Genomic DNA, 23,189 nt, shown 5'->3' on the forward strand with positions numbered 1-23,189 from the left:
AGAGAGAGAGGGAGACACAGAATCGGAAACAGGCTCCAGGCTCTGAGCCATCAGCCCAGAGCCTGACGCGGGGCTCGACCTCACGGACCGCGAGATCGTGACCTGGCTGAAGTCGGACGCTTAACCGACTGCGCCACCCAGGCGCCCCAAAAATAGATTAAATTTAAAAAAAAAAGGACTTTGGCTTTTATCGTAAGGAAGAAGAAAACCATTGCAGCATTTTAAGCACAGGAGATAAATGAGTTGAATTGTTTTGTACCTTATGAAAGGGTGCACAAAGATCATTCTGGCTGCTCTGTTGAGAATAGATTGTAGGAAGCTGAGGGTAGAAGCAAGGAGACCAGTTGGGAGGCCATTGCTGTAATTTAAGATAATAGATGTTCAAATTGGGAGGAGCCATGGTGGTGGTAGGTGGTCAGATTCTGGATGTACTTGGAAGGTCAAGCCTAGAGGATTTCCTGATGAGCTGGATGCTGGAATGAGAGGAAAGGAGTCATGGAGGACACCAAGGGTTTGGGTTGAGTGTCTGGAAGGATGGAGTTACCATTAGCTAAGGAGTGGGTTGTGGGTAGAGCAGACTGTGGGAAGAGGATAAGGTTCAGTGCTAGACATGATGAGATGCACATCAGTTCTCATCAGGACCAAGTAGAGGTGTTCATGTCTGCAGTGGCCTCATCATTCAGTTTTGGAATGGTGTCACATTTAAATAAGTACAGTTCTAAAAACAAAGTAGAGAGATAGATGGTGTTGTGGCCTGAATGTTTGTGCCCACCCCCAATTCATATGTTGAAATTCTAACCCCCAGAGGTTATGGTATTAGGAGGTGGGACCTTTGGGAGGCACATAGGTCATGAAGGTAGGTGGAACCCTCATAAACGGATTAATGATCTTATAAGGGAGACTCTTTCTGCCATCTGAGGACACAACAAGAAGTTTGCAGTCCAGAAGAGGTCCCTCACCCAATCATGCTAGCACCCTGGTCTTGGACTTCCAGCCTCAAGAACCTGAGCAATAAGTTTTTGCTGTTTAGAAGCTACCCAGTCTGTGGTATTTTGTTATAGCAGCCTGAACAGACTAAGAAAGATGGGTAGATAACCAAATGATTTTCTTTACTCCTGTCTCTTTTAAGACGTCAAAGAAGATCCAAGTCATAATGCCTAGTTGGCTTTCTCATGTCCCCTTTCTCATGTCTCCATGAATTCTGTTGTAACCCATACTTGCACAAGTCTCTTGTCAACAACCACATCCCCTCAAAACACCTTTTCTCTTCAGCCTCAGTGTGTTTTCTCCCAGCTCTGAGGTCTCTTAGGGATATAGATTGACCAAATCTGTTGGAACTTGAAGGGTGGCATATTCTGCTACCAATTTAGCATAAGGATTATTTTGGGCTGAAGGTAGTTGAGAAGAAGCAAACACAACAAACATTCTCTGCAAAGCAGGTCATTAATTTATAAAAGTGTCCCCCTCCTCTCTCTACCAGAAAGGACAGAAGTTAATCACCAGAGACAACTCTAGACCTGTATCACCCAAGGAATCTATATAACAAACCTGTGAATACTAGCCCTCATTTATCATTAGTTTCCTCATACATTTGTTTTCCCACAATTTGCCAACCCTAATAACTCAAAGTCCTTTTCCTTTGTCTTGGCACTTCTCTAAAAATGTACTATTCTTTGTTAAGATGTTATATGAGCCCAATACACTATACCACCCCTCTGAGTTACTCGTCACTGAATGCTCCCATGTATGTGTATGAACCACATATTAATAGACTTCTGGTTTCTTCATTTATTTTCCTCTTGTTAATCCTTTATAATCTTCTTGTCTTTTGTCAGTCTAATTCACAAGGCTCCAGCTGGAGAAGCTAGGACGGTAGAGGAAAGGTTTTTCCTCTCCTACAAACTCCTTACCTCCTCTGGCTCTCCTATCACACATTGTCCAGGAAGAAATGTGGTAGGGGTGGCTTGTCCTCAGAGGTTGGGGTACAGCTGGGGAGAAGGAAAATTGGGTCAGGAGTGTTGGGATCCTCACTGGCAGATTGAGAGATATATGTGCATGTGTGGATGCATCGTAGCCCTTGGCCTGGTGAGGCTGTCTCTGTGTTGGGGCCATCTCAGGCCACAATTTTCTGTAGCCACATCTGGATAAGATCAGGAGAAGCACTCATGAGGCTACATAATGTGGACTATTTTACACATTTGCACTTAAAAATAATAGCTTTAAGCTTTCCAGCTTCTACTCTCTGGCAGTAATGAGTAATAATTCTCATTAATTCATCATTCCTTAGAATCACAGGGCGAGTCCCATGTACCCTCATATAAGGCAAGGATATGCAGTGTCATTACTATCAGCAAACAGTTCACTCAACATTTATTAAATGCATTACATGGGCCAGGCCCTGAGCTAGACACCAAGGCAACTAAGTGAATTGGACATATTGTCTCAGTTCCTGGGGTGGAGGTGGTAGGGGGCAGATCATGTCAATATTCAGTAGTAAAGGTTGTAATGGGAGGGCTCTATCCACAGCTGGGGGCTGTGTTCCCCTAGCCAAAGGATTGGCCAATAAGACTTACCCAAAAATTTGCATCTAAAAAAATATAACCTCTGGTGCAGCCAATGTTCTATTGGTGGTAGAACAGTATGGAGGTTCCTCAAAAAGTTAAAAATAGAACTACCCTACAATCCAGCCTTCGCCCTACTGGGTATTTACCCAAAGCATCCAAAAACACTAATTCAAAGGGATACAGCAGCATTTTTTACAATGGTCAAATTATGAAAGCAGCCCAAGCATCCATTGACTGATGAATGGATAAAGAAGATATATATACATATATATACATGTACATACATTGGAATATTGGAATATTATTCAGCCACAAAAAGAATGAAATCTTGACATTTGCAATGACATGGATGGGGCTACAGAGTACAGTGCTAAGTGAAATGTTCAGTCAGAGAAAGACAAATACCATATGATTTCACCCATATTGGAATTTAAGAAACAAACAAACAAAATGAGCAAAGGGAAAAAATAAGAGAGACAGAAAAGCCAAGAAATAGACCCTTAGAGAACAAACTAATGGTTACCAGAGGGGAGATGGGTAGGGGGGATGGGGGAAATAGGTGATGGGGATTAAGGAGGGCACTTTGATAAGCACCAGATGTTGTATGGGAGTGCTGAATCACTATATTGTACATCTGAAATTAATATTACACTGTATGCTAACTAACTGGAATGAAAATAAAAACTTAAAAATATATATAACCCAAGGTTAGGAAATTCTAAGTAAGCTCATCAAGACATTGTCCAAAGAGGTCATCTACTACTCCCAGCTGCCCCTCTCTCTGATCTCAGGGTCCATCATGCCCCCAGTGCAATCACTCCTCATGGCCTGTTTCATTGCTGCCATTCTCTGTAGCTTGCTAACTTCAGAGCAGCAAGGATAGGTTTGTCTTATTCACTGTTGCTCGCCTAAGACCTCAGGGGGCTCAGGAATTGGATGAATAGGTGGAGAGACAGAGGAGTCTTTTATTAACAGAAACTACATTATTCATTGTTTTGAGTCCATCCACAAGTTTTAAAAGTGCCACATAATCACTACTGAAAGTTTTCTTTCTTATTTAACTTAAAAAAATGTTTTTAGAAAGTAATCTCTGTGTCCAAGAGGGGGCTCAAACTCACGACTGCAAGATTAAGAGTTGCATGCCCAACCGACTGAGCCAGCCAGGAGCTCCCTTATTCAACTTTTTTAAAACTCAGTTTAGAGAAGGGATTTTTTTTTTTTTTTTTGGTGGGACCACATCATTAATCTTATAGTGAGAGTTGATAGGAAAACAGATTTTCATCAGAGAAATATTTCTTATTCTGTTAAACCAGGGCTACCTATTTTCACCCTGATCTAAAGATATGTGGAAGATTTAAAAATTTTTTTAATGTTTATTTATTTTTGAGAGACACACAGTATGAGTTAAATGATTTCTGTGCATCAAATTAATATACGAAAGTGAATTGAAATAAATCCCTGAGACTGGCAGCATTTACCTCAGTGTTAGTGGGAAATTGGAGCGCCAAGACTCTACACAGAGAGAGAGACAGGGAGACAACGAATCTGAAGCAGGCTCCAGGCTCTGAGCTGTCAGCATAGAGCTCGAGGTGGGGCTCAAACCCACAAACTGCGAGTTCATGACCTGAGCTGATGTTGGACACTTAATCGACTTAGCCACCCAGGTTCCCCTTATGTGTAAATTTTTTTTGAAAAGAAAGATAATGTTCTCTGTTCATTTCATTTAACAAAGTAATTACATTTCCCACTATGAATAATATATAAATTCATATAGACAATTAAAAAGAAAAAACATATGCATATTTTTTTCATTTGAGAGTGAGAGAGTGTGAGTGGGGGAGAGGAGCAGAGGGAGAGAGAGAGAATCTCAAGCAGTCTCCATGTTCAGTGCAGAGCCCCCCTTGGGGCTGGATGTCAAACCAAGAGTCAGACTCTCAACTAGCTGAGCCACCCAGGCGCCCCCCGCCCCCCAAAACATATTTGGATGCATTTTCTCCCAATAATTTTTCCATGTTTGGTGGTTGTTTTTGTTTTTGTTTTTTACAATCATGCTCATTTTAAATAAAATTCTTGAGTGTAAAGAGTAAAATCTTGGGAACCAGTCTGATTACTCTCTAAAATGCCTTCTAAGATTTTGAGAGATTTACCCAAGTAAGAAAATTAGGCAGTATAATTAAATGGGCACAGTAACTGGGTCGATTCAGGGTGATAAAATCCTCCACACGGTGAAAATAAAGCCTAGAGTGTTACTCAACAAGCAGAACATAAACTTAGGCAGTTATGGCTGATACACAGAGGTGAAGAAGAACCTAGAAGCCCCACTGGGCCCTTAAAGTGTATCAAAACCAAGAGCCACCCTCGCAAATCTGTGACAGTCAGCAAGATTTCCAGGCAGTAAAGGGAAACATCAGGAGAACAAAGGTGTGGTGGAGGAGTTAATGATTTCTGTGCATCAAATTAATATATGAAAGTGAATTGAAATAAATCCCTGAGACTGGCAGCATTTACCGCAGTGTTAGCGGGAAATTGGAACGCCAAGACTCTACACTGTTCTCCAAATTAAGTCGTTTGTCATGGAAAACAGGCTCTGTTATAAACATGGTCAGTTCTATGCCTTCCTTTGTTGGTGTATGTTGATGTTGACTTGATGTTGAGAATAACCCAAGTGCATGTGTGACAGCAAATCTGCTGAAAAAGTAAAGGAAAATTCTGTTTTGATGGCAGTAATCTTCAGAACCCTGCCTCCCCTCCCCCAGTGGACTTTATTAGGGCCACATAGGAGGCAAAACTTTTCCCTTACCCTCTTAGGAACTCCAGCTGGACTTGAGAATTAAGTTGACATAAGACAGGTTAAAAAGAAAAGAAACAAATTTAATTTTTATATGTACATAGAAGTTTTCACAGAAAAATGAAGACTCAAAAAAGCAGTAAGGCCTCAGTGTTTATATACTAGATTGACCAAAGAGTAGTAATTATGAAAAAGCAACTAAAATGTATGAGGAGACTAAAGGAGGATAGGGGTTACTTTGGTTAAATTTGTTTGTAAAAAATCAACTTGGCCTTGACTCCCTGTCTCTGGTGATGAGAATGTTCTTTTCCTCCAGGTGCAGGGGAGGGTCTGTTACATATGGGAGTTTTATCTCCTGTTTTCAGGAGGAAAAGGGGAAGTCATAGTGCCTTTCTTACACCTGTTGTTTTTCAAGTGCCTTCAGCTCAAAATAGTCAATATGTCAAACTGGCGTATTTTGGGGTGGCATATTCTGAGTCCACTCTAAGCCCTGTGTTACCCTCAGTCTCACTCTGGGGAACCCAGGTGGGCTTTAGAGTTGATGTACAAGGTGATGGTGACAGCCTGTGGTGGGTGTGAGGAAGTCAAAATGTGCACAAGAGTAAAACCGACTCAAAGCTCTACCTTTGTACCAATGGTTGCCAGAGGGGAGGTAGGTGTGGGGGTTGGTGAAATAGGTGAGGGGGATTAAAGAGCACACTTCTCACGATGAGCATGGAGTAATGTGTGGGATTGTTGAATCACCATATTGTACACCTGAAGCTAATATAACACTGGAATCAATACTGGAATTAAAATAAAAAACTTAATATAAATAAATAAATAAAAGCTCTACCCTTTGCTCCTTTCTCAATTGGTTTTGCCACAGGTTCCTCAAGCACCTGACCTTGGGGGGTCTGAGCCTGGAGGAAGTTCCCCTGGGCTCCACAACTCTGGCCTCTGTTGACAGGCATGGCTATACCTTTGATATATGTGGCCAACAGCACCCATCCTTCCATTACATATAACTTGCCCATTCCCCCTGGTGCAAACTTTATTTACCTCACATCTTTAAAAAAGAAAAAAGACCTCTGTAGGTGTCAAAAATGTTCATAGAAGACAATTTTTCTCCTGACAAACAAAGATACTCCTCTGTAACCATAATACAACTGTCAAAATCAGGAAATTCAGTGATACATATTGGTGGGAGGAAAATTTTCTTCTACCATTTTATATTTGAATGGGGGGCCGTGAATTAACTGACATTAGATTAACAGGAGAAAAGTTTGTTTGTGCATGTGGAAGCTTTCAGATGAAGAGACAACCTGGACAGCTAAAGGAAGGGGTTTATACATCAACCTTAATAAGGTAGAGGTGTTTAGGGCTTCAAAGGATGGAAGGTTGGGATGAAGCTTGTTTACACAATTTTTTGGAATGTCCTGGTCCCCAAGGTCAGGCTTCCCTGATTGGAGAACTCCCTGGAGGAGGTAGCTGACTCTCACAAAGCTCTATTGTAGTCAGATATGGGAAGTTCACGTAGGAATTCTTTGCATTTGCTGTTGCAGATGTTTCCACTTTGAAGTAATCTTCATATCATTCACGTGTGCTGTCAGTCCTATCATTTGTCACCTAGTCCACAGTCCCTATTCATGTTTTGTCAACTGTTCAGTATCCTGTAGAGAAAAATGATCCAATCCAGGGTCACCTTGCATTTAGTTGTCATATCTCTTTGGTTTTCTTCAACCTAGAAGAATTCCTCAGGAACTCTTTTAGGGTCTTGGCATCTTTGAAGATGATAGGCCAGTTATTTTGGCAAAATGTAGTTACAGTGTTTTTTAAAATATATTCCTTCATCTGTAAGGGAGGAAAGAAGATCCTTGCCACTCTAGCCTTTTAAATTCTTTTCTGGGACCCTTGTAACAAAAAGCAGATTAACAGGAGAAAAACAAAAGCTCATTACCATGTATATCTCATATATACATGGGAGAAACTCAGAGTAACTCGAGGAGGTGGCTTAGAACTCTGGCTCTTGTAGCATCTTCAACAAAGAGCAATACATTTGTGGAGAAATGATAGGATGAAAGGAAGTAGTTTTAGGTCTCCAAGGGTGACAAACTGTGGGAAGATAAATATAAGGCAGGAAACTAACGAAAGAAGGTTTGCTTATGGATTCTTCTGATGTCATCTGATAAAAGTCTGTCTCCAAAGAAGAATAATTTATATCCTGCCTTTAGGCAGGGTAGGGGGAGGGCAGAGAGACCTTTTCCTTCATTTCCTTCTTTTTTTAAAAATTTTTTTAAACGTTTATTTATTTTCAAGAGAGACAGAGTGTGAGAAGGGGAGGGGCAGAGAGAGAGGGAGACACAGATCCTAAGCAGGATCAAGCTGTCAGCACAGAGCCTGACACAGGGCTCAAACTCAGGAACCAGGAGATGATGACCTGAGCCGAAGTCAGACACTTAACTGACTAAGCCACCCAGGCACCCCTGCATTTGCTACTTATTAATTGCTTTCACCTGAAAACAATTTTTATGTCAAAAAGGCATATTTGGGGGTAATTTATTCTGGTTTTCTTTAACCCATTAATTAATTCATTTGGGATAAGTAATTGATCAGCTACTACGGGCTGAGCCTTGTCAGGCATTGGGATACATACAGTGCACTAGATAGATGTGGATCTTTCCTTGGGAGAGGCCCTTTAGCCCCTGAAGTGGTTAAGAAGACAGGTTTTATATTCAGGATATCTGGGTTCAGGTCCAGCTCTGCTACTTACTTCCATTAGAATCTTGGGCTTGTTACTTAACCTTTACATACCTCACAAAAAGAGGGAAGGTGAATAAAAATACCTATCACATAAGACAGACATTTGCTTGAAGTGAATTAATAATGGTATCTCAGTATATATTAATAATCTGCATCTGAAAATTAGATTTTCTGTGTGAAGATGCTAACTGGGTTCTATTTCTTATTTCTTTCTTTCTTTCTTTCTTTCTTTCTTTCTTTCTTTCTTTCTTTCTTTCTTTCTTTCTTTCTTTATGCAGTTTTATACCTTCATTTGACAATCAGCAATTAGTTCTCATCCATGTTAACAGTCTGTAGATTTTTGAAAGTGGTGACAGCTGCTACATAGGTAACCAACATATAGAGCTTGTTTGGTGAATCTTCATCCTCCTTATGTTTTTCTGGACAACCGCACTTGGATATGGTGTGGAACATTCCTTATTCCTTTGTCCTAGACAGCTTTGTTGAGCCTAGTGTCAATGCATACATCTGGAGTTCCCATCTCCTTTACAGCAAATTTCTGGATCTCTTTGAGTGCCCGAGGGGCACGCTTCTTGAAACCCACTCCATGAATCCGCTTGTGAATGTTGATGGTGTATTCGCCGGTCACTACCTCATTGATGACAGAACAGCCCTTCTTCTCGCCCCCCTTCTTCGCAGGAGCCATTCTGCTGGGCTGCGGTTGGAAAGGAAGAGCTCACATTATTTTAAAAGGAAAAAATATGTATAATATATTACATTTCAACCCAGAATCCCAACCAATTTCCTAACGCACAACTAAAGTATACTAAAACAGTGGAAGCTATCAGGATATACCTCCCCCCAAAATGTCACTTTGGCATAGGAATTATTTTGAACAAAGTCATCTGAGTTCCTAAGCAGTCTTATCTGCCTAAAAGCTGAGCCTTAAAACAGAGCTTGACTGTTATAAATGCACCCCCCACCCTCCAGCAGCAACTCTAATCTTCTCTTCTTGGAGTTGAAAAGTCAGAAGTTGCATGATACCCAGATAGACATTGTCACAAACTATCATATCTTCCATCTATTTTTCTAAAGGCACATTTATTTTTCAAAAAATTCATTTGCATAAGTGCCCTTTATGCCCTCTTTCTAAGAAGTCATTTGCTCTCCTGGAAGTGTTGCTCTGCTCCTCCCCCTCCCCTAGTAAGATGATATATAAACTCTAAGTTCTGTCTACTTGAGTCTCATTTTTCAGTGAAAAATAAATATACAGGAATAAAAATCTGTCTTTTCTCTTGCTAATTTGTCTTTTGTCAGTTTAATTTGCAGGTCTCTAAGACAGAACCTAATAGGATAGAAAAACAGGTTTTTTTCCTTAACAAATCTATGTAACACATTTATGCAAAATGTTTAAAATATTGTTCACCAAAAAATTTAAAACAGTTGTTTTATGTACAGCAACATCTTTTCCATTGTAGTTATTATTTTTATCCTTGTAATTTCTTATCTACCATTCTCTTTAAAACTTTCTGAACTTTTCTGGTACTCATTGTACAGCTCTCAGCAAAAACAATGGCTCAATATGGAAAGCACTGGTAAATGCATTCAGGACAATTGCCAGTGACAGAGCATGACTCACTCTGAGCGTGACACTCTGAGGTCATTCTGAGCATCAGCAACATCCAAGACTACACCCCCTCTGTGGATACTCACTGTGCTTTTCAAAACGTCTATGATTGTTGCTGCTGTTTTACCCCTTGAATTTGGAAAGAAACTGGAAAACTTTCCCCCCACATTGGTTGGCTAAACTATATTGGACTTTTGGAGACATAAATATAAAAATTTTCCATCAGCTTAAAACAAACTCTGTATTGAGAGATACATACATTCTGTGATGTTTGGGTATCAAAAAACAAAAGGTGTTGTTTCGGGAGATATTTGGCAGGCTATGCTTGCATATATAAAGCAATTAAGGTAGACTGTGGCACAAAGAAAGTATTAGCTATTATCATTTTACCTCTCTAAACACAGCGTTCTAGTGGGGAAGGCAGGCAAGTAAACACACAATGGACAAAATTACTGCAGACTGTGATAAGTTTTCTGAGGAGATTGAATACCATGCTAGAGAATATTGAGGGAAGGACCTTCTTCATGGAAGTGGTCAGAGTAGTCCTCCTTGGAGAAGTGACAACTAAAAGTAAACCTGAGGGATTAGAAGAAGCCAGCCATGAGGGCAGCCAGGGTGAAGCATTCCAGGCAGAGGCAAGAGCAAATCCCAAGGCAAAGGTGAGACAGAGCTGCTGGCAGGACTGTCACTGGAGTAGGAACAAGTCTATACGATGAAGCCAGAGAGATGGGCAGACCGAGGTCATGTAGAATCTTGGACACCATAGTAGAGTTTGGATCATATTTTAAGCAATAAGAAACAATTATAAATTTTAAGTGGAAGGATGAAATGATCTGATTCATGTTTTTAGATCACGTTGCTGAGGAGATTGGGGTAATAGAAATTTCAACTGGAATCTGGGACACCAGTTCAGAAGCTACTCATTAATTCAGGTAAGAGAGGAGATGACATTGAAGATGGATAGGAGAGGTCAGAGATGAGGATTATTTTGGAAGAAGAATTATTGGACTTGCTGTCGGGTGAAGGAAACAGATGACTCAGGCGTTACACTCAGATTTCTGGCTTTGATAAGTGGGTAGATGGTGGTGCTATTGATATAGAGGGAGAGAAAACTAGATACAAGAATGTTTACAAAGTCATCGCTAAAGTTTGGGCATGTACACACACACACACACACACACGGAAAACTATGTTCCCCATGTCTTTTGGGAGGTGTCATTATTTATAAATGGCAGCATGCTGCAAAATGACAAAATGGTGTAGAGGTTCCATACAACATGGTATAAGAGAAGACTGAATTGTGACGATTTCCTTCAGGCCCTTTTGACATCACCTAGTGATTTTTATTTTGGTTCTTCCTTATAGTACTGGTTGTAATATATGGCTTTTTGTTTGTTTTGCCTTACTGGCTGGAAGCATGAAACTTGCAAATATTCTGGTTGTATAAACCAAACATGAGAGAGGTCTGCCATTATTCCCCAGGAGGCCACAGATGCGGTGTGCCCATTCTATCACTTTTTGAACATTAAACAGAGTAATGGCAATTATTTACAAATGACCTTTCTGAAGAGGGTAAGTGTAGGATAATTGAGGATGAATGGTCCAATAAAAATTGTAGACCACTACTGAAGGGTAGCAGAATATGCCATCCCAAAATGTACTACTTTGGAATAAGAATTATTTTGAGCTGAAGGCAATTGAGAAAAGGCAGATACAGTACAAGAAACGCTCTCTGCCCTCCCCATATTTACCTAAAAGCAGGACATAAATTTGTAGAGGTGCTCCCTGTTCCCCTCTCTATCGAGGACAGAAGTTAATCACTGGAGACAACTCTAGACCCTTATTAGCCCAGAGATGGCACCAGAGGCATCTACATAACAAATTTTAGTAACTAGCCTTTATCTTCCATTAGTTTCTTAATATTTGCCTTTCCACAATTTGCTGTCCTAGCAACTTAAAATCCCGTTCCTTTGTCTTGTCACTTCTCTAAAACTTCTTTGTTCTTCTGCTAAGATGTATATAGGCCCAAGTTCTAACTACCTCTTTAAGTTACTCCTCTCTGAGTGCTCCCATGCATATGCACAATGCACATGTTAATAAACTCCTGTTTTCTTTTCCTCTTGCTAACCTCATCTTTTGTCAACCTAACTTATAGGACCCCAGCCAGGGATCCTAGGAGGGTGGAGGGAAAAAGGGTTCTCCCTTCCCTACCTGACAAAGAGCAGAAAGTGTATACGGAGGGCCCCAGGAATAGGGCAGTAGTTCTGGTGTGGAGAGGACAGAGGGATGCCTGCCTCATTTCCTAGTTGTGCTAGTTTAGCCAGGCCACAGGCTTTAGCGAGCCCTGGTTTCTCCATCTGTGAAATGTTGCTTTGGGAGATAGGGAAGTAGAACAAGAGTTAACTATGGTACTGGAATATCCTAGACTGTGTTATAGAAACAACCCCTGAAATTCCATGGCTTCAGTGGGTTGGCACAACCGAACTAGATTCAAATGTGGGTCATTGGGAGTTATCTTTCCAGAGACCATGGGATCCGTATTTCCATTGTTTTGTGATGCAGCCTCAACAGGCAGCCTCCAAAATTGTTGAAGACAGGAAAGAGAGGGTGTAGAACTGCGTGATATTTTTTAATGTTCAGACCTGGGAGTGGCTTATGTCATTTCCACCCATTCCCCCACTGGCCAGTACGGAGTCATAGAGTCCCAGTAAAATTGCAAGGTAAGCTGGAAAATGTAGTGCTCAGTAAGAGAAAAATAAAATAAACTAAATTTTTTAATGAAAAATTGGAGAAAAGAGAAAAATAAAATAAAAATGTTTAAATGAAATAATGGCATTGTCTCTGTTACATTTAGGTGAATGTGTTTTATAAAATACTATCTCTAGCTTTTCTCTGGTGATGATGCTTGAAATGACTAAGTCAGGAAAAGAAGTTAGTAATTAAAGGTATGCATCAGGGGTGCCTGGGTGGCTCAGTCGGTTAAGCGTCCGACTTCAGCTCAGGTCACGATCTCGTGGTCTGTGAGTTCGAGCCCCATGTCGGGCTCTGGGCTGACAGCTCAGAGCCTGGAGCCTGCTTCTGATTCTGTGTCTCCTTCTCTCTCTGCCCCTCCCCCATTCATGCTCTGTCTCTCTCTGTCTCAAAAATAAAGAAACGTTAAAAAAAATTAAAAAAAAAAAAGGTACACATGAGCCACAGATGGGTCCCCACCCCCCATCTCTGAATAACAGGGAAATTATTGCTGTTTTCAGAGGGCACAGAAAAGGGGCTTGGGGAGTGAGAGTGAGAAGGGCAGTAGATGATGGATGGATGAGAGACTGGGGATTGGTAAGAGGAAACGTCTTAGTTGGTAAAGTTCATAATTGTGATGAAAGTGTAGCTGGAGGAGAAAGTTTTATGCCCAAACCAAAAGCAAATGCCATCTTTAAGAGTTGAAGGTTTTGTAGCCAACGGAAAGGTAAAGTTTACGGTGTTCATCTGAGGGCAAGAAGTTCCAAAATGAAGATCTTTTCTGCAAATAAGAAGGAAGAGCTATCACTGGAAAGCATTTCCAAGTTAAATGCTAAGGACAGAAGGCAGCAATAAATGGGGATTTGTAGGGTGATTTATGCCGGATTGAAAAATTAAACCATGGGTTCAAAGACATGGACATACACTTTGGGGATCAGAGTTCTGCTGAGAGATGTGTCGTCTTTCTAAGACAAAACTATCTCAGCAAGAAGTCTTTAAGAAGGGGGAAATGGGGGTGGGGGTGCCGCCTGGTGGCCCAGTAGGTGGAATGTGTGACTCTTGATCTTGGGGTTGTGAATTGGAGCCCAACACTGGTACGTAGATAACTTAAAAATAAAATCTTTTTGGGGCACCCAGGTGGCTCAGTCAGTTAAACCTACCACCCTTGCTTTCGGCTTAGGTCATGTCTCACTGTTCGTGAGTTCAAGCCCTGCACTGGGCTCTGCACTGACAGTGAAGAGCCTGCTTGGGATCCTCTCTCTCCCTCTCTCTGCCCCTCCCCTGCTCATGCTCTCTCTCTCTCTCTCTCTCAAAATAGATAAATAAAACTCAAAAAAAATTTTTTTTAAAGGGAGAAATCGGGGTCCTTATGTAGGGAAGGAAAAATAATTTTCCTTCTATCCTCCTTAGTTCTCAGCTGAGCCGTATAACACAGGCTTAATAAGAGAAAAACAGAAGTTTGGATAGGTGGGACACACCAACAGAAATAAGGAACTCCCTGAATAGAACTCCAGTTTATTTTTTAAAGTTTATTTATGTGAAAGAAAGAGAGTGCATGTGCATGTGGGGGAGGGGCAGGAAGAGAGGGGGAGAGAGAGAGAGAGAGAATTGAAAGCAGGCTCCTCATTGCCAGCATAGAGCCTGACATGGGCTGGAACCCACAAACCCGGGAGATCTTGACTTGAGCCGAAATCAAGAATGGGACACCTAGGACTGAGCCACCCAGGCACCCCGGGGCCAGAGATTCTTGATGATTGCTTTCTTCACTGATGTATCCCAAGTACCTAGTAGATGCACAAAAATATTTGTGCAGCTGAATGAATCACACAAATTACTAACTAGCTCCTATTGGGTTAATTGGCCTAGGGGTTTGTTTTTCTCTAAAACAACTGCTGTGAACAGACATGGCTTATGTTGCTCTAAAAGATGGGGGAGGGGGTGCAGCAGGGCAAACCAAAATTAGGGGGAAAATCAGTGTGAACGTTTAAAGGGGTCTTTTTGTGTTGCTGATTTTGTATTCCAGGCTTCGACCAATAGTGATAGCATTATTTAAACCATAATTTTTAGTTTTTAAAATCATTCCTTTGGAATGTTTTTCTTTCCTTCTAGAACAAGCGAACCCTGTAAAGAACATAAGCTTCAGGTTCAGCTTAAGTGAAAACCTGTAGGTGGAGATAAAGTAGAAACCAGCACCTCCATTGGATCTTTCGCTACCTGATCTGTTTGAAGAGCAGACATGTTTGGACAGTGGTACTTAATGAGATCATTTCTGTTACTGTTTGTGAAGGGCTCAGCTTTGCCTTGTTCTCCTCTGGGCCTTAAGAACTTGGACATTTTAGAATGCTTTTTAAAATTAAATACAGGTTTTCCGTTGCTTTGATGCAGTACAAGGGGACAGCAAAAAAGCCCACTGAAATTACTTTTACAACTATACCTGAGCAGGGACACCTGGGTGGCTCAGTCGGTCGAGTGTCCGACTTCGGCTTAGGTCACGATCTCACTGTTCGAGCCCCTTGTCGACTCTGCTGACAGCTCAGAGCCTGGAGCCTGCTTCCGATTCTGTGTCTCCCTCTCTCTCTGCCCCTCCCCCGCTCGCACTCTGTCTCTCTCTCAAAAATAAATACACATTAGAAAAAAACTATAGGTGAACAGTTACTGAATCCTTGTGAAAACACAAATATATATTGAGAGTCGACATTTTATACAAATTACATTTTATACAACATTACATTTTTAAAAACTTGAGGTATAGGTGACATACAGTATTATATTCGTTTCAGGTGTACAACACAGTGATTTGACATTTGTATACATTACGGAAGGCTTCCCATAAAATTACATTTTGATGATGTGGTAGGCCTGGTGGTTGTTTTGAAACATTATCTCTGTTCTAGAAACGAACGCTCAAATTCTCACCTTTGCTCCACTGGCTACCTAGCGTTGGAGGCATGTAGGGTGGGATTTGCATCTGTTTAGCAACAAATTTCTCAGCATGAAAAAGAACCCTTTTATGCTTAAGTACAGGTGTGGTGGACACTTTTGCCTCATTCAGTTCCATTGCAGAAGATCTGAGGGGAGTTAGCTAAGAAATATGTTTTGGGCACAGTGGTCTGGTGCCTCGGGCTCTAAGCTCTTGAGCCACCTGTCTTTGCTGTTTAGGGCTTAGCTAATAAGCCCACACTCTACGTTGGGCATTATATCAAAATTAATTGCACTGCTAGGCTCTAGGCATTAATTTTAGTATATTCAAACTCTAAGAGCAGTGGGACATTTATTTACAATTTGGCTTCACCTTGTAATTCTTTACCCAATAACGTTGGTAGATTAGCCCCCTGCTGCTACTTTATTAGAATGTCAGCTGAAATAGCTCCTCCTCTACATAATTACTTTGTCACAACAATCGGAATTTTAGTGAGCAAATTGATAAAAATGAGAATGAGGTCTTTCATCTTATGCTGAGTCTGATTATTTTGCTCCTCAGCTTTGTGTAGAAGTGCCTTTTTCTTCAACGGTGCTGGTGGTAGTCATAAATATACGGTGGGCCCTTGAACAACCTGGGTTTGAACTGTATGGGTCCACTCGGATGCACGGATGTTTTTCAATAAATACAGTACTGTAAATGTACTTTCTTAAAGTTTATTTTTAGTTTTTTAATGTTTATTTTTAGTTTTTTAATGTTTATTTTTTGAGACACACACACACACACACACACACACACACACACACACACACACACACACAGTGTGAGCAGAGAAGGAGCAGAGAGAGAGAGAGGGAGACACAGAATCCGAAGCGGGCTGTCAGCACAGAGCCCGACACGGTGCTGGAACCCATGAACCGTGAGATCATGACCTGAACCCAAGTTGGACACTTAACCGACTGAGCCCCCCGGGCGCCCCCGTACTTCCTTTTTTTAAAATGAATTTCTTAATAAATTTTCTTTCCATAACATTTGTTTAAAGTTTTTTTTTTTGAGAGAGAGGGTGAATGGAATGGAGGAGGGGCAGAGAGAGAGAATCCCAAGTAGGCTCTGCAGAGTGTAAAGCCGGAGGCAGGGCTTGAACTCACAAGATCGTGACCTGAGCTGAAATCAAGAGTCAGACACTTAACTGACTGAAACACTGAGGCGCCCCCACAACATTTCTAACAAAATGCGCAGTTCATGTGATCAGTAAGGCTTCCCGTCAACAGAAGGCTATTCGTGGTTAAGTTTGAGCGGGGGAGTCAAGAGTTCTGTGTGGATTTTTGACTGTGTGGGGTTTGGTGCCCCTACCCCCACATTGTTCAAGTCCTGTGTTTTGTGACTCTGGGAACAAGCTTAAGGGTTTTTCCTTGAGAGAAGAGACCTAGGGTTAACCTGGGGTTTGATGTGAGGGTTCTCTTGCCTTCTGACTTGAATCAGCTGAGTCTCTTTCAGCACCAGTAACAGATCCCTCAGACTAGAAGTCTCCTGACCTGTTTCGCTCAGAATTTAGGCAGGGCAGTACTTGAACCAACCTGTTTGTCCAGACAGAGGATTATTTCTGAAAGGACCTCCAAGGAAAGGAATAGCCACTTTTTCTTGGATCACACGTTCCTGTGCTAATATCGACTGCAGTGGATGTTCAGACTCTCAGATACGAGAGGGCCATCTCTTCCTTTCTATCTGGGCTGGCTGAGAGGACTGGAGGGCCAGGTGGCTCACGGCTCCAGTGACAGGAAACTGTCAGTCCACGCGGGGACAACTGTGAACAGGGTAAGAGAAGGAGGGGGTCGGGGGAGGCAGAGTCAAATTAACATGAAAAGCAATTTAAAGGTTAAGTCTTGCCCCAAAAAACAAATTACAGTTTTTAAGATCCAGTGGAAAGTTCGGGTTTCCCAATCCTGGAGATGTCGAAAAACATATCTTTTAAAAATTTCAAATTTTAAATGGCAAAGGAGCCAGAAATGTGACAATTCAGGAGTATTTATTATTAATAGATACAAGCGTTTTGTTTCTACAGATTTGTCAGCTACCTGAAAGAAGTATTCGGTAACAGGCAAAGAAAAATCTACCAGGGTTTGAGATGCCCTTCCCTTTTCAGCCACCACCATGCTAAATATCATGTCACTATAATACATTTATCTAGTTTATGGTAGAAAAGGAAGGGCAGACCACGGGGGAAAAAAAAGGCAAAGAATTAATGATGTCTGTCCCTATGTGGTCTCCTTCAGCACTCTTTGATGATCCCAGGACTGGGCTGTCCCATTCTTGGTTTTGGGTAGTTGTCCAACGGGACCCAGGGCATAGCTGGGCCTTCTTATCTGGGATCATTAAAGTCAGCCCAGCTGAGGCAGAGAGAGAGGGAGAAAGAGATTTTGGAAAGGATAAATGATTTGATATACAAATATAAAAGTGATGAAGTAATCATCATAAGAAATGCAGTATTTTTAACGTTCCAACATTTGCTTTATAATTTACTTTTAATTTAATGTAATTTTGAATTTTGTGGGTGGGGACAGTTCACCTTTTAGATAACCTTCTAGGTCTTGCCCGATCCATGGCCCAATCAGACGGGATCCCTTACAGCTGATATTACAGGTGCCGCCTGACAGACTAAAAGGGGTTATTCTGTTCCACTGTGCCTGAGAGAAAGAGGCTCAAACGGTCAGAGAGAGAGTGATCAAACACAATTCCTGGGACCTATATTTGGCAACAGTGAGAAGCCAACAAATGGGTAAAACCTACCTGACAAGTTCATCCTGTTTCCACGGGGTAATCAGGGCAATTGTGAGACTGTGAAGTTTAGAGGAGATATTTCAGAATCACCACTTCTTGGGCTTCTGGTACTTACATTACTTTGCTGGTCTTCTGAACCGTTCGTGCTTATTTATTTGTGCAAGAGGGTGCAGGTGATCCTGCCCGCACGGCCTCTCCTGGTGGTCTGGGCTGTGCTGGGTAACCCCATCCATGTCTCTGATATAGTCCAGAGCTGAGCCGATGTGGGAAATGATGACTCATCGGTAAAATGTAACCATATTCCTCTTTAACTCTTAGGTTTGATTCCTTAATTCTTTCTGTGTGTGGTGTTCATGGGCTGATGAGAATCAGCTGGTCCCTCTGCTTATCAGGCACAGCATTCGCCGAGGACGGAAGGGTGACTGGGCACTCCCGTCCACACCACTGTGCTTGGCGCTCTCTTTCTGTGAATTTAAATCGCTTTATAGCCGCTAGATTCTCTCATGACGCTTTATTTTAGGCTCTGCAAGTGCAGGGGCAGCTTTTCTTTCCCGGACCCTCTGCAGTAGCCGCTAGTAGTTGATTCTCCTTAGGACTTGAATTGTCAGATTGCTTCGGGACTTTTGGGTTTGTCTGGCTTCCTTCCTAGTGCCTTGAGAGCTTTGATATGGAAATTTCCTTTTCCTCAGTTTTCAGACAATCAGAGAAGACTTTCAAGGAAACAAGGAAAGGATAGAAAACACGCTGATTTAGAAAAATTGGTGGATTTTCTTAGAGAATGAGAAGACAAACCACAGGCTAGGAGAAAATATTTGCAAAAGACACATCTGATAAAGGACCAGTATTCAAAATACAGAAGGAACTTTTAATACTCAGCAATAAGGAAACAAGTAAAAAATGGGCAAAAAATCTAAACAGACACCTCACCAAAGAAGATGAATAGATGGCAAATTATTATGTGAAAAGATACTCCACATCATGAATCATTAGGGAATTGCAAACTAAAACAACAATGAGATACCACTGCACAGCTGTTGGAATAGTTACAATCCAAACACTGACGATATCAAATGCCGACCAGGATGTGAGGCAGAAGGAACTCTCATTCATTGCTGGTGGGAATACAAAATGGTATAGCCACTTTGGAAGACAAGTGGCGGTTTCTTATTAAAACTAAACACACTCTTACCATATGATCCGGCAGTCACAGTTCTCACGATGAAAAGTTATGTCCACCAAAAAAACCTGCACATAGATATTTATAGCAGCTTTTTTCATAGTTGTCAAAACTTGGAAGCAACCAAGATCTCCTTCTGTAGGTGAATGTATAAATAAGCTGCGGGACATCCAGCTGATAGAATAGTATTCAGCACTAAAAAGAAATGAGCTATCAAACCATGTAAAGAGGGGCACCTGGCTGGCCCAGTCAGAAGAGCGTTCTACTCTTGATCTTGGGGTCGTGAGTTCGAGCCCTACATTGGGTGTAGAGATTATTAAAAAAAAGCATGACAAGGCAGGGAGGAAACTTAAATGTACATTGCTAGGTGAAAGAAACCAATGTGAAGAGTCTATGTGCTGTGTGATTCCAACTATGTAACATTCTGGAAAAGGCAAAATTATGGAGATACGAAACAGATCAGTGGTTGCCAGGGTTTGGGGGAGGAACTGGTGAACAGGTGGACCACAGAGGATTTTTAGGGCAGTGAAACTACTCTGTATGGTATTGTGACGTTGGATAGGTGTCATTATACGTTTGTCAAAACCGATAGTATATACAACACAAAGAATGAATCCTAGTGTAAACTATGGGCTTTTGGTGAGAACAATGTATCAATATTGGCTCATCAGCTGTAACCAGGGTGCCACACTCATGCAAGATGTTGCAAATAGGCGGACTGGGATGGGGGGAGGGGATATATGGGAACTCTACACTCTTCCCTCAATTTTTCTTCAGATGTAAAACTTAAAAAAAAAAACCAATGTCCATTTAAAAGAAAACAAGATGGGGCGCCTGGGTGGCTCAGTCGGTTAAGCGTCCGACTTCGGCTCAGGTCACGATCTCGCGGTATGTGAGTTCGAGCCCCGCGTCGGGCTCTGTGCTGACTGCTCAGAGCCTGGAGCCTGTTTCCGATTCTGTGTCTCCCTCTCTCTCTGACCCTCCCCCCTTCATGCTCTGTCTCTCTCTGTCTCAAAAATAAATAAACGTTAAAAAGAAAACAAGATGGATCAGAAAAGTGTGTGGGAAGAAGGATGTCATTAGGGGGTCAAGAAAAGTATGGTCAACACTGATCTGAGTTTTGGGCGGACTTCTAATGTGTTTTTACCACCAGGAGTCTAACTGGTGGATTGAAGTTACTGGCCAATTGAACAGCACACCGCTGTTCACCATCTCAGAACTACTAATGCTATCGCAGACTGCATCTTGGGGAGGTAAGGGGAAAAGAAAAGGACTTTGTAACTGAGTTTAAAGGCAAGAAATAGAAAAGTGCAGAGACTTTTATAGCCAGTAGCATTTGAAAAGCTCTTCGAATAAACTGCCTCAAGTTTTGGACTTACAGCAACCTTGAAAGAGGGTGATTATGAGCTTTGATGTGGTAGTTTGTGCTGTGTGCACAATCCTTACCGTGTGTGTGTGCACGCATGTGCATGGTAGGAGAGACTGCCTGCCTGAGTGCCAGAGAGACCAAAAGGAAGCAAGGAGAAATCTTCATGTTCTGTAATTTCTTGTAGCAGCAGAGTCAAACCTGATCTGGTTTTTCTTTTATATTTATTTCATGCAACTACGTACATTTCTTAATCAATATGCCTTTGTACTTACATTCCTTGAGGCCAGTTCCTGCTTCTTCCTTTTTCCACCCTGCCACATTTGTTTTGAAAGAGAGTGTTGTTAAGACATTCAAAATCTCTCCTTGGTTGTCACATTCCTGTTACGTTGTTTATTAAAATTTGTTCCTTCCCTCTTAACAGTGTATCTATCCTCTCTAGGATAGATGGCATCCACTTTGTCCTCTGTCCTTGCTCATCACTGGTTTGGAAACATAGCTCTTGGTGTTTAATTAGCCTCGGTTTGAGATGACCCAAATTTCTTAAGGGGATTCACAACAATAGAGTGATCCATTTCAAAACTTTGTACTTGACAGTTTTAGAAGGCAAACACTACTTTCTGAACAGAGAGCACATTGTCTTACATCCTCTTATGAAGAACCAGGAGGCTAGGGAAGACCTGTTTCTTATCCCAGCCAAACGTCTGACCTTGAGAAAATTACTCAACCTGTCTGAGCCTCAAGGGCTTTATACGAAAATTAAAGATATTTTTTCCTGCCGAAAGGCAGGGGACAAGACATTTGTTTTCCCGAGGTCGTGTCCCAATTTAAGGTTCTGTGGGTATTAGAACACAAGAAACACTATTCACCTGCATTCATAGAGGTTCAACTTTTCCAAGATGAGTGGGTCATATATCCCTTGAATACCCCACAGCACATAGCATGCTATTGGTAATCTTAACAGCTACCTTTCACTGAAACAATTTATCAGCCGCTTATCTGCCTGGGGACTCAATCTTGTTGAGCAGTGGTTATTCTGGGGATTGAAAGAGGAAGTGGGTGCCAGCAGCCAGAGACTCCAGCTTCTGAGCAAGCACTAGCCTGGGTAAGCGCTTTCCTCCGCAGGGGCTGAAGGAGAGTCGGGGGTAAAGTCTTGGAGATCTTTATCTCTCCTTCTGCCACCCCTCTGAGTCCACACGTACATAGTTTCAGGGCAAAGGCAGCGTGACCCGGAAAATGAAGTGTCATCGGAAAACAAAAATTGAGTATTCACATTTCCTCTAACCTTCAAAGCTGAGCTGCTGGGCTGCGATGGGCTGCTTGGGTTACTGGTGGAGAGAAGCATCAGGTTATTATTCACATGTGAGTGAAAAAAGCAAGTAAGAGGTGGAAGCAGGGGTAAAGCAGGAGCCTGGGGGGCGGGGCGTGGTTTGGGGGAGCGGCTGCATTCATGATAGGCCTCGGGGAGACTGTTGTCAGAACAGGATCTGAGGGTGTTTTCCTATGTGTTGACTAAGGACGATTCCTCTTACCAAGCTGCACCCCCCACCCCCTGCCTGTGTTATGCCCAGAATTCGTGATCCCCAAAGACCACTAGGGAGCCGAGTCCGATGCAAAAGCAAAGAGCCTTTATTCGAGCTAGCTCGAGCTCAATCCCCTACCTGCACCGACGCAGCGGTGAGATACCAGGGAAAGAGAGCGAGTTTCAAAAGGACAAAGGTTTTATTGGGGCCTGGGGGCAGTTGGTGAGGTAATGGCTATGGCCTCAGCCGATTGGCTGGGGAAGGGTCCTGGGGAAGGGTCGAGTCCTGTTAGGCAGGTGAGGGGGGGGTTACTCAAGGGGAGGAGGTGTGGTCAAGGTGAAGGACACAGAACAAGATGGAGTCGGCTGGCGTAGGCCCGCCCTTTCACCTGCAGGAAATTCAAAATTATTCTTTAAGGTGTTTTACATTCAGATTTTTTTTCACTGTTACCTGGTGCTGAGATGAGCCTACAGGCCTGGGTTTAGGTTAGGATGGCAAGAGAAAGGGACCCGGGTGGCCCAGTCAGTTAAGCATCCGACTCTTGGTTTTGGCTCAGGTCATGATCTCATCAGGCTTGGTGCTGACAGTGCAGAGCCTGCTTGGGATTCTCTCTCTCTCCCTCTCTCCCTGCCCCTCCCCTGCTCCCTCTCTCGGTCTCTCTCAAAATAAATTAAAAACTTAAAAAAGAAAAAAAAAAAGATTGGCAGGAGAAGCTTTTCTCTGGAACCAGAAGCACACAGCTCTTCAGATAGCTCCGGTTTTCCAAAGATCTTGCTGATGGGAAGGATTATGCATAGAGATGGGCAACGAGTTAATGGACTTGCCATGAAGGCTTGCTGAATGTTTGAAATGCAGGCCCAGAAGGTCTTCCCTAATAAACACAATGCACACCTCTAATGGCTAAGAGTTTACAAAGCACTTTACCCTCCATTGCTTCGCCTTTATTCCTGTGCTAACTTACTGAACCAGGCCTGATAGACTGGTGTGATACCTAC

At 42.2% G+C, this 23,189-nt stretch overlaps 1 pseudogene; it reads right to left on the reverse strand.

The window, feature by feature from the left end:
- Positions 1–8,361: 8,361 nt before the first annotated feature.
- LOC106978877 (60S ribosomal protein L31-like) lies at positions 8,362–17,225 on the reverse strand (annotated as a pseudogene).
- Between the last annotated feature and the right edge of the window lie 5,964 nt (positions 17,226–23,189).

This window comes from Acinonyx jubatus, chromosome B2 (genome assembly GCF_027475565.1).
Source record: "Acinonyx jubatus isolate Ajub_Pintada_27869175 chromosome B2, VMU_Ajub_asm_v1.0, whole genome shotgun sequence".
NCBI lineage: Eukaryota > Metazoa > Chordata > Mammalia > Carnivora > Felidae > Acinonyx > Acinonyx jubatus.